Source organism: Nicotiana tabacum, chromosome 6 (genome assembly GCF_000715075.1).
Source record: "Nicotiana tabacum cultivar K326 chromosome 6, ASM71507v2, whole genome shotgun sequence".
In the NCBI taxonomy this organism is placed as follows: domain Eukaryota; kingdom Viridiplantae; phylum Streptophyta; class Magnoliopsida; order Solanales; family Solanaceae; genus Nicotiana; species Nicotiana tabacum.
Genome location: NC_134085.1, coordinates 183,657,129 through 183,672,499, shown reverse-complemented (window position 1 = coordinate 183,672,499; position 15,371 = coordinate 183,657,129).

Genomic DNA, 15,371 nt, shown 5'->3' with positions numbered 1-15,371 from the left:
AAACAAGTAGTAATCTTATTTATTTTTTGGTGTTTGGTACGCAAGTTAAGGAAAACAACTTCTCAAGAGTATTCATAAATAATTTAGATACAATAAAAATGAAGCCATAAACTTTCAAACCAACAACCTTCCGAACCCATAAATTTCATAAACTTCCGAACCGCTAAATTTTCGAAACTGCGAACTTTCGAATCCGTAAACTTTATAATTTCTAAACTCGTAAACTTTCAAACATATAAACCTCCGAACTCATAACTTTGGAACTTGTAAAATTTCGAACCTGTAAACCGAAAGATGAAAAAACTAAAACTGAAAATATAAAAAAAAAAAAAAATCGGGAGGGGGGGAAGGGTGTAACAACAAATTTTCGCGTCGAGAAAAATAAATAATCAAGACTGAAAAATTGTGTGCGGGGTGGGGGATGGTGCAAAAACGAAAAACAGAAATTTAAAATTTATTAAAAAAAAGTAAAAAAAGAAAAAAACATTTTTTTTGTGCGGGGTTTGGGGGCAGTAGGGTGGGGTGGTGGTGCAGAAAAACGAAAAAGCAGAAATTTAAAAATTACAAAAAACACTAAAAAAATATTTTTTTTTGGGGGGGGGGGGGGTGGGGGAGGGGGAGCAGGGAGGGTGGTGACGGAAAAAAAATGTAATTTGAAAAAATAAGTCTTTTTGGAGAGAGGGGATGGGGTGAGATTGGGTGGTGGGTGTGGGGGTTGGTGAGGGTGGGGAATAGGGTGGGGAAGATTGAGAAGGAATTTTGGAAAATATTTTCCCTTCTCTTGATAAGGAAAATATTTTTCTCCAATTGAAGGAAAATAAATTCACAAGGAAAATATTTTTTAAAATATTTAAGCCAATCAAATATGAGAAAATTGAAAAACATTTTCCGAAAAATGTTTTCCTTCGTACCAAACACACCTTGAGACCTGAGTGAGATGTGATTAGATTATTAACTACTAGCAAACAAGATATATCTAATGAAGGGACCAAGAAAATTAAAGAACTAAGCTAACGAGTAAATCAATGGATGAAAAGTACTGGATAGGGGTGTACAAAGGAAACCGACAAATCGCACCAAACAGATAATTCGAGTCAAATCGAGAAAAAAAACCCGACTATGCTTTGGTTTGATTTGCTTTGGTGTTAAAAAAAAAAACCCCGACCATAATTGATTTGGTTTGGTTTTAACTAATAAAATTCAAATTGAAACCAAACCAACCTGACATTACATGTATACAAGTTTTAAAAATATTTTATACATAAAAATAGTTATTGTAATGTAATTTATAAATATAATTTAAACTCTTTAATAGTTCTCTCTTTTAATATATTATATCTAGCTTGGGCTTAGAACTTTTGAATGGCCAAATATGTTTTATAGCCCATAAAAGTTAGTAACTCAAATAAAGCCCAAAGCAAAATCAAATTAATATTAATGCTAACAAAAAAAATTCAATTCAATACTCGAAATGACAATAGTATTGGATATTTATTTTTTTAGTTTTGCATTTATTTAGATAGTGAAAATGTATAATTCACTTTTAATATTATTTAGTCATATAATAAATACTTAGTACTTATTAGTCGTACTTATTGTCACGACCCAGATTTTTCACCCTCGGGAGTCGTGATGGCGCCTACTCGTGAAAGCTACGCAAGCCAACTATTTCGATTTAATTACCATTTTCAAGTCTTTAAGTCCTTATAATTTCAAAACAACGTATCAAACAACGGAAATAATAATATCAATAACAAAGCTGAAGACGAAATCTGATGATTTAACTTAATACAAATTGCGGAAGTCTAAATACAACTCTACCCAGAATTTAGTGTCACAATTTCACATACTGTCTAAGAATACCACAAATAAAGTCTGAATAGAAATACACGAATCTGTCTCTGAATAAGTAAAAAAAAAACAGAAAAGAAATGATAGAAGGAGACGCCAAGGCCCGCGAACGCCTGTAGGACTACCTCGGGTCGCCTGTTGGACTGAAAGCAGCAACCTCACTGCGGTCCAAACGCTCCGGTACTAGTATCTACATACAATGCAGAGTGTAGTATCAGCACAACCGACCCCATGTGCTGGTAAGTGCCTAGCCTAACCTCGACAAAGTAGTGACGATGCTAGGACCAGACTACCAAATAGACCTGTGCAAATAAATCATATACAACGGAAAATAAAAGTAGATATTCACAGTTAAAGATGTGGAGGGGAAAACATGCTACGGGTAGTATCACATGACAACAAAATACCAAAGAGGAATGTAAAAAAACCAGAATTTAATTGCCAACAACAATGAGGAAAACAAACACAATATTCACTTTCATTTCTTTCTTGTTGCAGGCATACAACCCGATCCCATTTTATATATCGCGTTGCAGGCGTGCAAGCCGCTCCCATTTCATATATCTCGTTGCAGGCGTGAAACCCGCTCCCATCTCATATATCTTGTTGCACGCGTGCAACCCGATCCCATTTCAAATATTTTTGTTGCAGGCGTGGAACCCGATCCCATTTTCATATATCTTGTTGCAGGCGTGCAACCCGATGCCATTTCATATTTCTCGTTGTAGGCGTGCAACCCGCTCCCATTTACAATTCAACATCAGTCATAAAAGGATCCCGATAAGGGAACAAGAGTATAACAACAACATCCCGGCAAGGGAGACAATATCATAAACAAAACATCCCGACAAGGGAGACAATATCATAATAAAAAACATTCTGGCATAAGCGACAAATTCATAAACAATAACATCCCGGCAAGTGAACCAACAATGATAGTCATCATATTAGGCATGAATAAATCACAACGGAGTCACAACAATTACAATTCTAGACTCACGGGCATGCTTGACACCGACATATAGATACTCATCACCATGCCTATACATCGTACTCCACAATTAACACATAGCAATTAAGACACAACTCCTAATCCCTCAAGCTAAGGTTAGACCAAACACTTACCTTAAACTTCCACGGCCAACTCAAGCCTCAAACACCGCTTTTCCTTTAGAATTCGCCTTGTATCTAGCCCAAATTAATTTAACATCAATAAATGATAAAGAATTCATACCCAGTGCTTAATTATAGGTTTTCTATCATTTTCCCCAAAAAGTCAAAAATCGACCCCAGGCCAGCTTGGTCGAAACTCGAGGTTCGGACCAAAATCCGATCACCCATTCACCCACGAGCCCAAATATGCAATTAGTTTCGAAATACGACCCCAAAATGAGGTCTAAATTCCAATTATTCAAAAAGCCCTAAATCTACCCAAATTCCTAATTTCTACCATAAAAAACCTAGATTTTTGGATGAAAATTGATGAAATGCAATTGGAAATCGAAAGAAAAAGGTTTAGAATCATATACCAATGCTTTGGGGATGAACTTGTTCTTTGAAAATCACCTCAATGCTCTCTAGTTTTGAAAATATGAAGTTATGGACTCAATCCCGATTTGCTACTGTTCTTAATTCACTGGACAGGCCTTCTTCGCATTCACGAAGGGCTTGTCGCGTTCGCGAAGGGTCAGGCCCAGTTGCCTTCGCGTAGAACAAAAATCCCTTTCCCCCTGTCCCGGCCAAAAGGCCTTTGCGTTCGCGATAGCAGGTCCGCGTTCGCGAAGGGTAGCACCCCCAAGGCTTCGCGTTCACGTCCTGTTTCTCGCGTTCGCGTAGAAGGAGTTGTCCTTCAGCCTGAATTACCCTTCGCGTTCGCGAGAGTCCTTCTACGAACGCGAAGAACGAAACTCCAGAATACCAGAAACTGAAAACCTGCAACATTTCCTAAGTATAAAAACCTTCCGAAACCTATCCGAAACTCACCCGAGCCCTCGAGGCTCCAAACCAAACATGCATACTAACTCAAAACATCATATGGACTTACTCGTGCGATTAAATCAAATCAACAGCTTTAACAACGAATTTAGCATCAAAATCAAAGAAAAATCTCAAGAACACTTAAGTTTCAAATTTCACAACCGAGGGTTCGCTTCATGTCATTTCAAGTCCGTTTCTTACCAAATTTTACAGGCTCAATCTAAACACCATATAAGACTTGTACCGGGCTCCGTAACCAAGATATGGGCCTGATACCATCAATTTCAAGTACATTCAAATTTTCAAAAACTCTTGAAATTTTAGTTAAACAATTTTCTTCAAAAATTCATTTCTCGGGATTGGGACCTCGGAATTCAATTCCGGGTATACGCCCAAGTCCCATATTTTCCTATGGATCCTCTAGGGCTGTCAAATCACGGGTCTGGGTTCGTTTACCTAAAATGTTGACCGAAGTCAACTTAAATTAAATTTTAAAGGCCAAATTAACATTTTCATCAAATTTCCACATAAAAGCGTTCCGGATATACGCCCGGACCATGCACGCAAATCAAGGTGAGGAAAAAGGAGGCTTATAAGGCCTCGAAACAAAGAATTTACTTGCACCTCTAAAACAACCATTCGTCCTCGAACGAACATAAGAAAGAAGTACCTGAGCAGGGGAAAAGATGGGGATAACGGCTCTGCATATCGGACTCGGACTCCCGAGTCGATGCCTTCGCAGGCTGACCTCTCCACTGAACACGAACAGAAGGGAAACTCTTCGATCTCAACTAACGCACCTACCGGTGTAGAATAGCTACCGACTCCACCTCATAGGACAAGTCCTTGTCCAACTGGACAGTGCTAAAGTCTAACATGTGGGATGGATCACCGTGATACTTCCGAAGCATGGACACATGAAACACTGGATGCACGACTGATAAACTCGGCAGCAACGCAAGTCTGTAAGCCACCTCCCCCACTCGATCAAGAATCTCAAACGGGCCAATGAACTTAGGGCTAAGCTTGCCCTTCTTTCCAAATCTCATCACGCCCTTCATAGACGACACCCGAAGCAACACTCGCTCGCCGACCATGAATGCCATATCATGAACCTTACGGTCGGCATAACTCTTTTGCCTGGACTGAGTTGTACGAAGCCTATCCTGAATAATCCTGACCTTGTCCAAGGCATCATGTACTAGATCCGTACCCAATAACCGAGCCTCTCCCGGCTCAAACCATCCAACCGGCGACCGACACTACCTACCATATAAAGCCTCATAAAGAGTCATCTGGATGCACGATTGGTAACTGTTGTTGTAGGCGAACTCCGCTAAAGGCAAAAACTGATCCCACGATCCTCCAAAGTCAATGACACAGGCTCGGAGCATATCCTCCAAAATCTGAATAATGCGCTCGGACTGGCCGTCCATCTAAGGATGAAATGCTGTTCTCAACTCGACCTGCGTGCCCAACTCACGCTGAGCTGCTCTCCAGAAATGTGAGGAAAACTTCGTACCTCGGTCCGAAATGATAGACACGGGCATACCATGAAGACGGACAATCTCCCGGATATAAATCTCAACTAACATCTCGGAAGAATAAGAGACTGCCACATGAATGAAATGTGCTGACTTGGTCAACCTATCAACAATAACCCACACTGCATCGAACTTCCTCTGAGTCCGTGGGAGTCCAACAACGAAGTCCATAGTGATACACTCCCACTTCCACTCGGGAAGCTCAATCCTCTGAAACAAACCACCAGGCCTCTGATGCTCGTACTTTACCTGCTGACAGTTCAAACACCGAGCCACATATGCAACAATATCCTTCTTCATCCTCCTCCACCAATAATGCTGCCGCAAATCCTAATACATATTAGCGGCGTCCGAATGGATAGAGTACTGGGAACTATGGGCCTCCTCTAAAATCAACACTCAGAGTCTATCCACATTAGGCATACAAACTCGACCCTGCAGCCTCAAAACCCCATCATCTCCTAATGTAACCTGCTTGGCACCATCGTGCAGCACCATGTCCCTAAGGACACACAAATGAGGATCACTATACTGCCGATCTCGGATACACTCCAATAAAGAAGAACGGGCGACTGTGCAAGCTAATACACGGCTGGGCTCAGGAAAATCCTACCTCACGAATTGATTGGCCAAAGCCTGAATATCCAAAGCAAGCGATCTCTCACCGACCGGAATATACACAAGACTGTCCATACTGGCTGACTTTCTACTTATAGCATCGACCACCACATTGGCCTTTCCCGGATGGTATAAGATGGTGATATCATAGTCTTTCAATATCTCCAACCACCTTCTCTGCCTCAAATTTAGCTCCTTCTGCTTGAACAAATACTGAAGACTCTTGTGATCCGTGAACACCTCACATGCCACGCCATACAGATAATGCCTCCAAATCTTTAATGCGCGAAAAATGGCTGCTAACTCCAAATCATGAACCAGATAGTTCTTCTCATGAATCTTCAACTAACGCGAATCATAAGCAATGACCTTGCCTTCCTGCATCAACACCGCACCAAGTCCAATACGAGATGCATCACAATAAACTGTACATGGCCCTAAACCTGTGGGCAAAACTAACACCGGTGCCATAGTCAAAGCCATCTTGAGCTTCTGAAAGCTCGCCTCACACTCGTCCGACCACCTGAACTGGTCTCCCTTCTAGGTTAACCTGGTCAATGGGGCTGCAATAGTTGAAAATCCCTCCACAAACTGACGGTAATGGCTTGCCAAACCCAAGAAACTCCGGATCTCTGTCGTTGATGCGGGTCTAGCCCAGTCCTTGACTGCCTCTATCTTCTTCGGATCTACTTGAATACCCTCTACTGATACAACGTGACCCAAGAAAGCAACTGAACTCAACCAGAACTCACACTTCGAAAACTTATAATACAATTGACTATCTATCAAAGTCCGAAGAACCACTCTCAGATGCAACTCATGCTCCTCTCGGCCGCGAGAATAAATCAAAATATCACCAATGAAGACTATCACGAACGAATCCAAGTAAGGCTTGAACACTCGGTTCATCAAATCCATAAAAGTTACTGGGGCATTTGTCAACCCAAATAACATCACCAAGAACTCATAATGCCCGTATCGAGTGCGAAAAGCTGTCTTAGGGACATCGGATGCCCTAATCCTCAACTGATGGTAGCCAGATCTCAAGTTAACCTTCGAAAATACCTTGGCACCCTAAAGCTGATCAAACAAATCATCAATCCTCGGCAATGGATATTTATTCTTGATTGTAACCTTGTTCAACTGCTGGTAATCTATACACATTCTCATCAATCCGTCCTTCTTCTTAACAAACAACACCGGTGCACCCCAAGGCGAGACACTAGTTCTAATAAAGCCCTTATCAAGAAAGTCTTGCAACTGCTCCTTCAATTCTTTCAACTCAGGCGGGGCCATACGATACGACAGAATAGAAATGGGCTGAGTGCCCAGAGCCAAATCATTGCAGAAGTCAATATCCCTGTCGGGTGGCATAGCCGGCAGGTCTAAAGGAAATACCTCAGGAAACTCACGAACAATAGGCACAAAATCCATAGAAGGAACCTCAGCACTAGAATCACGAACATATGCCAAATAGGCCAAACACACCTTCTCAACCATATGCTTAGCCTTGATATATGATATAACACTACGGGTAGAATGACCAGGAGTCCCTCTCCACTCCAAATGAGGCAACCCCGACAAGGCTAAGGTTACAGTCTTGGCATGATAGTCCAAGATAGCGTGGTAAGGTGATAACTAGTCCATCCCCAATATGACATCAAAATAAACCATATCCAAAAGTAACAAGTCTACTCGGGTATCAAGGCCCCCAATCACAACTATACAAGAACGATGAACACGATCTACCACAATAGAATCATCCACCCGTGTAGACACATATACAAGAGCGCTCAAAGAATTACTAGGCATGATCAAATACGGTGCAAAATAAGATAACACATAAGAGTATGTAGACCCTGGATCAAATATCACTGAAGCATCCCTACTACAGACTAGAACAGTACCTATGATGATTGCATTGGAAGCCTCAGCCTTAGGCCTGGCTGGAAGAGCATAACATCGGGGCTAGGCCCCACCACTCTAAACTACATTTTTGGGACGACCTCCTGCTGGCTGGCCTCCACCTCTAGCGGACTGAGCTCCACCTCTAATACCTCTACCTCCACCTCTAGCTGGCTGAGCGGGCTATGGAACACTCAGTGCTTGAACCATGGCACGGGAACCCTGGTGCTGAGAACTACTCGATGATCGAGGGAAAAATCTAGAAATATGCCTCGTGTCGCCACAAGTAAAACAAGCCCTCGACTGCTGGGACTGACGACCCTGAAAACTCTGAAGCGGAGGTGCACTGATTGGAGTTGGCGATACACTATAAGACTGCTGGGCACCGTGAGAAACCTGTGTGCTGAATGAAATGTCCTGGGAGGATGGCCCCTACCAAAAGAATCCCTACCTCCAAACGAGGCACCACTGAACCTACCAGAATGACGAGGTCTCTTGTCTGACCCCTGACCACCCCTATGTGATAGAACCATCTCAATTCTCCTAACCACATTGGCCGCCTCCTAAAAAGAAATCTCACTCCATGTCTCCTTAGCCATCTGCAATCGAATAGGCTGAATGAGTCCCTCAATGAACCTCATCACTTTCTCTCTCAGTGGGAAGTATAAGAAGAGAATGACGGGCCAAGTCAATAAATCTGGTCTTGTACTGAGTAATAGTCATAGAACCCTGCTAGAGACGCTCAAACTGCCTCTGATAGTTCTCCCTCTGAGTGATAGGAAGAAACTTCTCCAGAAATAGCTGAGAAAATTGATCCCAAGTCAAAGCTGGTGACCCAGCTGGTCTAGCCAAACAATAATATCTCCACCAAGTCTTGGTGGATCCAGATAAGCGAAAAGAAGCAAAGTTGACCCCATTAGTCTCCACTATCCCTATGTTTTGGAGAACCTCATGACATCTGTCTAAATAATCCTGAGAATCCTCAGAAGATGCACCGCTGAAAGTGGTAGTGAAGAGCTTGGTGAACCTATCTAATCTCCACAAAGCATCAGCAGACATAGCTTCTCCATCACCGGTCTGAGCTACCACACCCGGCTGAACTGCTCCAACTGTGAGTTGCTGAAGTCTGAAACTGGGGTGCCATCTGCTCCGGAGTGCGGGTAGCAGGAGTCTGGGCTCCTCTTCCAGCCTAAGAGACGGCTGGTGCTACAGGAAGCAAGCCTGCCTGGGTGACACTCTCCATAAGGCCTACTAGATGGACCAGAGCATCATGGAGTACTAGGGTAGCAATGAACCCCTCTAGGACCTGAGCTGGGCCCACCGGAACTGCCTAGGATGGAACCTCATCATCAAACTTAACCTGAGGCTCTGTCGCTGGTGCTGCTGCTCTGGGCTGAGCTTTACCTCTACCTCGGCCTCTAGCACGGCCTCGCCCTCGCCCTCTGCCCCTCGTGGGAGCTGCTCCTAGGAACTTGGGTTGCTGATCAGCGGATGAGGAAGCGCGTGTTCTCGCCATCTGCGAAAGAACAGAGTAGAAAATCAATTAGCATTGAGAAACCAAACCGCACGACAGGAAAGAATAGATGTGAAGTTTTTTCCTAACTCTGTAGCCTCTGGGGGATAAATACAGACATCTCCATACCGATCCCTCAAACTCTACTAAGCTTGTCCGTGAATTGTGAGACCTAAGTAACCTAGACCTCTAATACCAACTTGTCACGACCCGGATTTTCCACCCTCGGGAGTCATGATGTTGTATACCCGTGAAATCTAGGCAAGCCAACTATTCTGATTTAATTACCCTTTTCAAGTCTTTAAGTCCTTATAATTTCAAAACAACATATCAAATATCGAAAATAATAATATCAATAACAAAGCGGAAGACAAAATCTGATGATTTAACTTAATACAAACTGTGGAAGTCTAAATACAACTCTACCCAAAATTTGGTGTCACAATTTCACAGACTGTCTAAGAATACTACAAATAAAGTCTGAATAGAAATACATGAATCTGTCTCTGAATAAGTAAAAAAATAGAAAAGAAATGATAGAAGGAGACACCAAGGCCCGCGGACGCCTGCAGGACTACCTCGGGTCGCCTGTTGGAATGAAGGCAGCAACCTCACTGTGGTCCAAACGCTCCGGTACCAGTATCTACATACAATGCAGAGTGTAGTATCAGCACAACCGACTCATGTGCTGGTAAGTGCCTATTCTAACCTCGACAACGTAGTGACGAGGCTAGGACCAGACTACCAAATAGACCTGTGCAGATAAATCATATAAAACGAAAAATAAAAGTAGATATTCACATTTAAAGATGGGGAGGGAAAGCATACTACGGGGAGTATCAAATAACAACAAAATACCAAAGAGGAATGTAAAGAAACCAGAATTTAATTGCCAACAATAATGAGGAAAACAAACACAATATTCACTTTTATTTCTTTCTTGTTGCAGGCGTGCAACCCGATCCCATTTCATATATCTCGTTGCAGGTGTGCAACCCGCTCCCATTTCATATATCTCGTTACAGGCGTGCAATCCGCTCCCATCTCATATATCTTGTTGCAGGCGTGCAACCCGATCCCATTTCATATATCTTGTTGCAGGCGTGCAACCCGATCCCATTTCATATATCTTGTTGTAGGCGTGCAACCCGATCCCATTTCATATTTCTCATTGCAGGCGTGCAACCCGCTCCCATCTACAATTCAACATCAGTTATAAAAGGATTCCGGCAAGGGAACAAAAGTATAACAACAACATCCCCGCAAGGGAGACAATATCATAAACAATAACATCCCGGCAAGGGAGACAATATCATAATCAAAAACATCCCGACAAGGGAGACAATTTCATAAACAATAACATCCCGACAAGGGAACCAACAATGATAGTCATCATATTAGGCATGAATAAATCACAACAGAGTCACAACAATTAGAATACTAAACTCACAGGCATGCTTGACACCGACGTATAGATACTCGTCACCATGCCTATACATCGTACTCCACTATTTACACATAGCAATTAAGACACAACTCCTAATCCTTCAAGGTAAGGTTAGACCAAACACTTACCTCAAACTTCCACGGCCAACTCAAGCCTCAAACACCGCTTTTCCTTTAGAATTCGCCTCCAAATTACTTGTATCTATCCCAAATTAATTTAACAATATCAATAAATGCTAAAGAATTCATACCCAATGCTTAATTATAGGTTTTCTATCATTTTCTCCCAAAAGTCAAAAATCGATCCCGGGCCTGCTTGGTCGAAACTCGAGGTTCGGACCAAAACTAGATCACCCATTCACCTACAAGCCCAAATATGCAATTAGTTTCGAAATTCGACCCCAAAACGAGGTCTAAATTCCAATTATTCAAAAAGCCCTAACTCTACCCAAATTCCTAATTTCTACCATAAAAACCCTAGATTTTTGGATGAAAATTAATGAAATGCAATGGGAAATCGAAAGAAAAAGGTTTAGAATCATATACCAATGCTTTGGGGAAGAACTTTTTCTTTGAAAATCACCTCAATGCTCTCTAGTTTTGAAAATATGAAGTTATGGACTCAATCCCGATTTGCTACTGTTCTTAATTCACTGGACAGGCCTTCTTCGCATTCACAAAGGGCCTGTCGCGTTCGCGAAGGGTCAGGCCCAGTTGCCTTCGCGTAGAACAAAAATCCCTTTCCCCTGTCCCGGCCAAAAGGCCTTCGCGTTCGCGATAGCAGGTCCGCGTTCGCGAAGGGTAGCACACCCAAGGTTTCGCGTTTGCGTCCTGTTTCTCGCATTCGAGTAGAAGGAATTGTCCTTCAGCATGACTTACCCTTTGCGTTCGCGAGAGTCCTTCTTTGAACGCGAAGAACAAAACTCCAGAATACCAGAAACTGAAAACCTGCAACTTTTCCTAAGTATAAAAACCTTCCTAAACCTATCCGAATCTCACTCGAGCCCTCAGGACTCCAAACCAAACATGCATACTAATTCAAAAACATCATATGGACTTACTCGTGTGATCAAATCGCCAAATTAACAGCTTTAACAACGAATTTAGCATCAAAATCAAAGAAAAATCTCAAGAACACTTAAGTTTCAAATTTCACAACCGAGGGTCCGATTCACGTCATTTCAAGTCCGTTTCTTACCAAATTTTACAGGCTCAATCTAAACACCATATAAGACTTGTACCGGGCTCCGGAACCAAGATACGGGTCCGATACCATCAATTTCAAGTACATTCAAATTTCCAAAAACTCTTGAAATTTCAATTAAATAATTTTCTTCAAAAATTCATTTCTCGGGCTTGGGACCTCGGAATTCAATTCCGGGCATACGCCCAAGTCCCATATTTTTCTACGGACCCTACGGGACTGTCAAATCATGGGTTCGGATTCGTTTACTCAAAATGTTGACCGAAGTCAACTTAAATTAAATTTTAAAGGCCAAATTAATATTTTCATCAAATTTTCACATAAAAGTGTTCCAGATATACGCTCGGACCGTGCATGTAAATCGAGGTGAAGAAAAAGGAGGCTTCTAAGGCCTCGAAACACATAATTTACTTGCAAATCAAGTGATGACCTTTTGAGTCATCACACTTATTTTAACATGACTTAGAACTTTTAGATTATGTTTATTTTTATTATGACTTATTAATTAGCAATATTTATCTTATGCAATTTGTTGAGTATTTTAGTATAATCATGACTCATCTCCTATTGTTTTGTATTATTTTATTAGGTAACATCTTATATAATTTTATCCTATTAGGACCTAAGAAATATTAGAGTACAAATTATAAATTTTATGCTATGAAGATTTTGTCAAAACAATTTCGAAAAATCCGAAAAATCCAAGAAAACCGAAAAATCTGAGAAAAATCATGATTGAAAAACCCAACTTTTGTTGGTTTGGTTTATAAATTTGAAAATCCAAGACAATTAGTTTGGTTTGGTAATTGAAAAATCCGAATCAACCCGACTTATGTACACCCCTAATACTGGAGTAGTATTGTAAATATCTCCTCATGCCCGATTGATGTATGGGATCTTTATATAAATAACTGGTCAGATTTGTTGTTTAATTTTTATAGTCAATATATATATATATATATATATATATATATATATATATATATATATATATATATATATATATATATATATTTTGTATGTTATATACAAAAATTATACAAGTTTTATAAGCGACTATTTAGGTTAATTCTCCCTTGATGAATTAGTATTTTGTTGCTTAAATCTGCTTGTTTTCATATTACTAGCCTTGAATTTAATGGCCATTTCGATTCCAACACCCAATGTGCCCATCCTAATTAGGCTCCCCCTACAATGTGAAATACATGTGTTCTTTTACCGTCTCTCGATCTCGTATCTAATAAGAACATATTGGATATATACCACGTGTGACGAATAAGTCATAGTTTCTTTTAATGTGTCTACATAAAATTTATTGATAAGTTTGAAAGGTTGTTTGTATATGCACTCATTAATGTAATACTCAATCACTCTAGCATCAAAATAAAAGAATTAAATCAATAAATCAAATAAGCAATGAAGTTCAATTTACAAAGCTAGCTAAGTCCTGTGAAAAAAAAATCACATTGACCAAGCTAGGATGGGGGCGGGGCGGATTTATCCCCAAATTATGGTGTACGTGGACTCGTTGTCCCATCAAACTAGGTACTTTATATACTTATTTTTTAAAATTGAGATAATATTATCTGTCAGCACGCCTTAATATTCCAATAACGTTGAATGACACACCCGGTTGAATATTTAGTTATTCACCCAAAGGAACAAGTTCCACTTACTACTTTCTTTTTGCTCATTTCTTTAGTGGTTTACCCATATTTTAAAAATTCTAAATCTGGCTTTAATCGTTGAAAACTAAATTACAACGACTACAAGTTTTTTAGAGTACTCCGGACCAAATTCCCATAATGAAGAGGTGTCATATTAAGCCTTCTAGTGATTCTGTGTATGACATGATGCATAAATTAGGGATGACAATAGGGCGGTGTGGGTGTAGGGTGGTACAAGTTGCGCGGTACGGGTGAAAATAATTTTATAAAAATTCTTTGTGGATACGGTGCGGGTTCGAGTTTTAACTTCTTATAAAATTATAATATTTCAACTATTGCAAATATTATTACAACATGGGAATATTTCCTTTTTCAATTTTGAACTTGTGGTTCCTTTCTCCTATACATTAATTATTTTAGTCTCAAACTAATTTGGTTTTTACGAGGTATTTATTTCATTTTGGACATTTGTTTAGTTGACTGTAAATACATATTTTTTTTGTTATTTGCATCTCTAGGAAGAAAATATTCTATTACATTTTTGTAGTGTTTTAAAGTCTTACTTTAACTGTATAGTTACTTTATGTGGGTCAAGTAGATAATTAATTGACTCAATTTTCATGTATCTGATCTCGTTACCTTGTACGATACATCTGAATCATTAGAAATGACATATTGATATATCAATTGAATTCCAATACTGATGCATTTAAAATAAAAAATAAGCATATTTAAAACTTTAAAACCGAACACAGTTAAAAATTAAAACTGATTGCATTCCGTAGGATTTATAGTTATGACTATTCAAAATTGGCCTTCGTTGGTTTGCAATTAGGATTCCAACAGGAACTTCAGATTGGCAGTACATATATGAATACAATTGAAAATAAAATTAAATAAAATATTACAAATTGAAAGAAATAATAAAGGAAATTTTTTGCATAGTGGGGCGGGGCGGGGCGGGTGGATGCAGGTGTTGATGCGGGGCGAGTGAACGCGAGTGTTGATGCTATGTAGGGTGGGGCGTGTGAAGAAGCTTGTGTGTATAGGATTAATTTCTGCTCGTACTCTGTCAAATTCTAGTATAGTTTATGATATCGTCCCATAGAGATTGGACAATCTAAGCTACAAACTTGTAATATTTTGACTACTATTTGAGAGAACCAAATTGATGAAAGGTGTGTTTGAAATTATAAATGTAACGACCCGACCGGTCGTTTCATGAATTACCGCTTCGTTTTCCCCATTTCTGTTTCTTATTGTTCTATTCAGCTGTATTATATGTTATCGGGTTGATTGGTTCTGGTTCGGAGAAGTTTTGGTAAGGTTTGAGATACTTAGTCTCTTTTGAGTAGGCTTAAGTTGGAAAAGTCAACCGGATGTTGACTTATGTGTTAAAGGGCTCAGATAGCTTCGGGAGGTGATTTGGGACTTATGAGCGTGATCGAAATGCGTTTTGGAGGTTCAGAGTAGATTTAGGCTCGAATTGGAGAAATTGGAATTTTGGCGTTTTCCGGTTGATAGGCGAGATTTTGATATAGGGGTCGTAATGGAATTTTGGGAGTTTTCGTAGGTCCGTTGTGTCATTTGGGGTGTGTGTACAAAATTTCAGGTCATTCGGACGTGGTTTGATAAACGTTTTGATC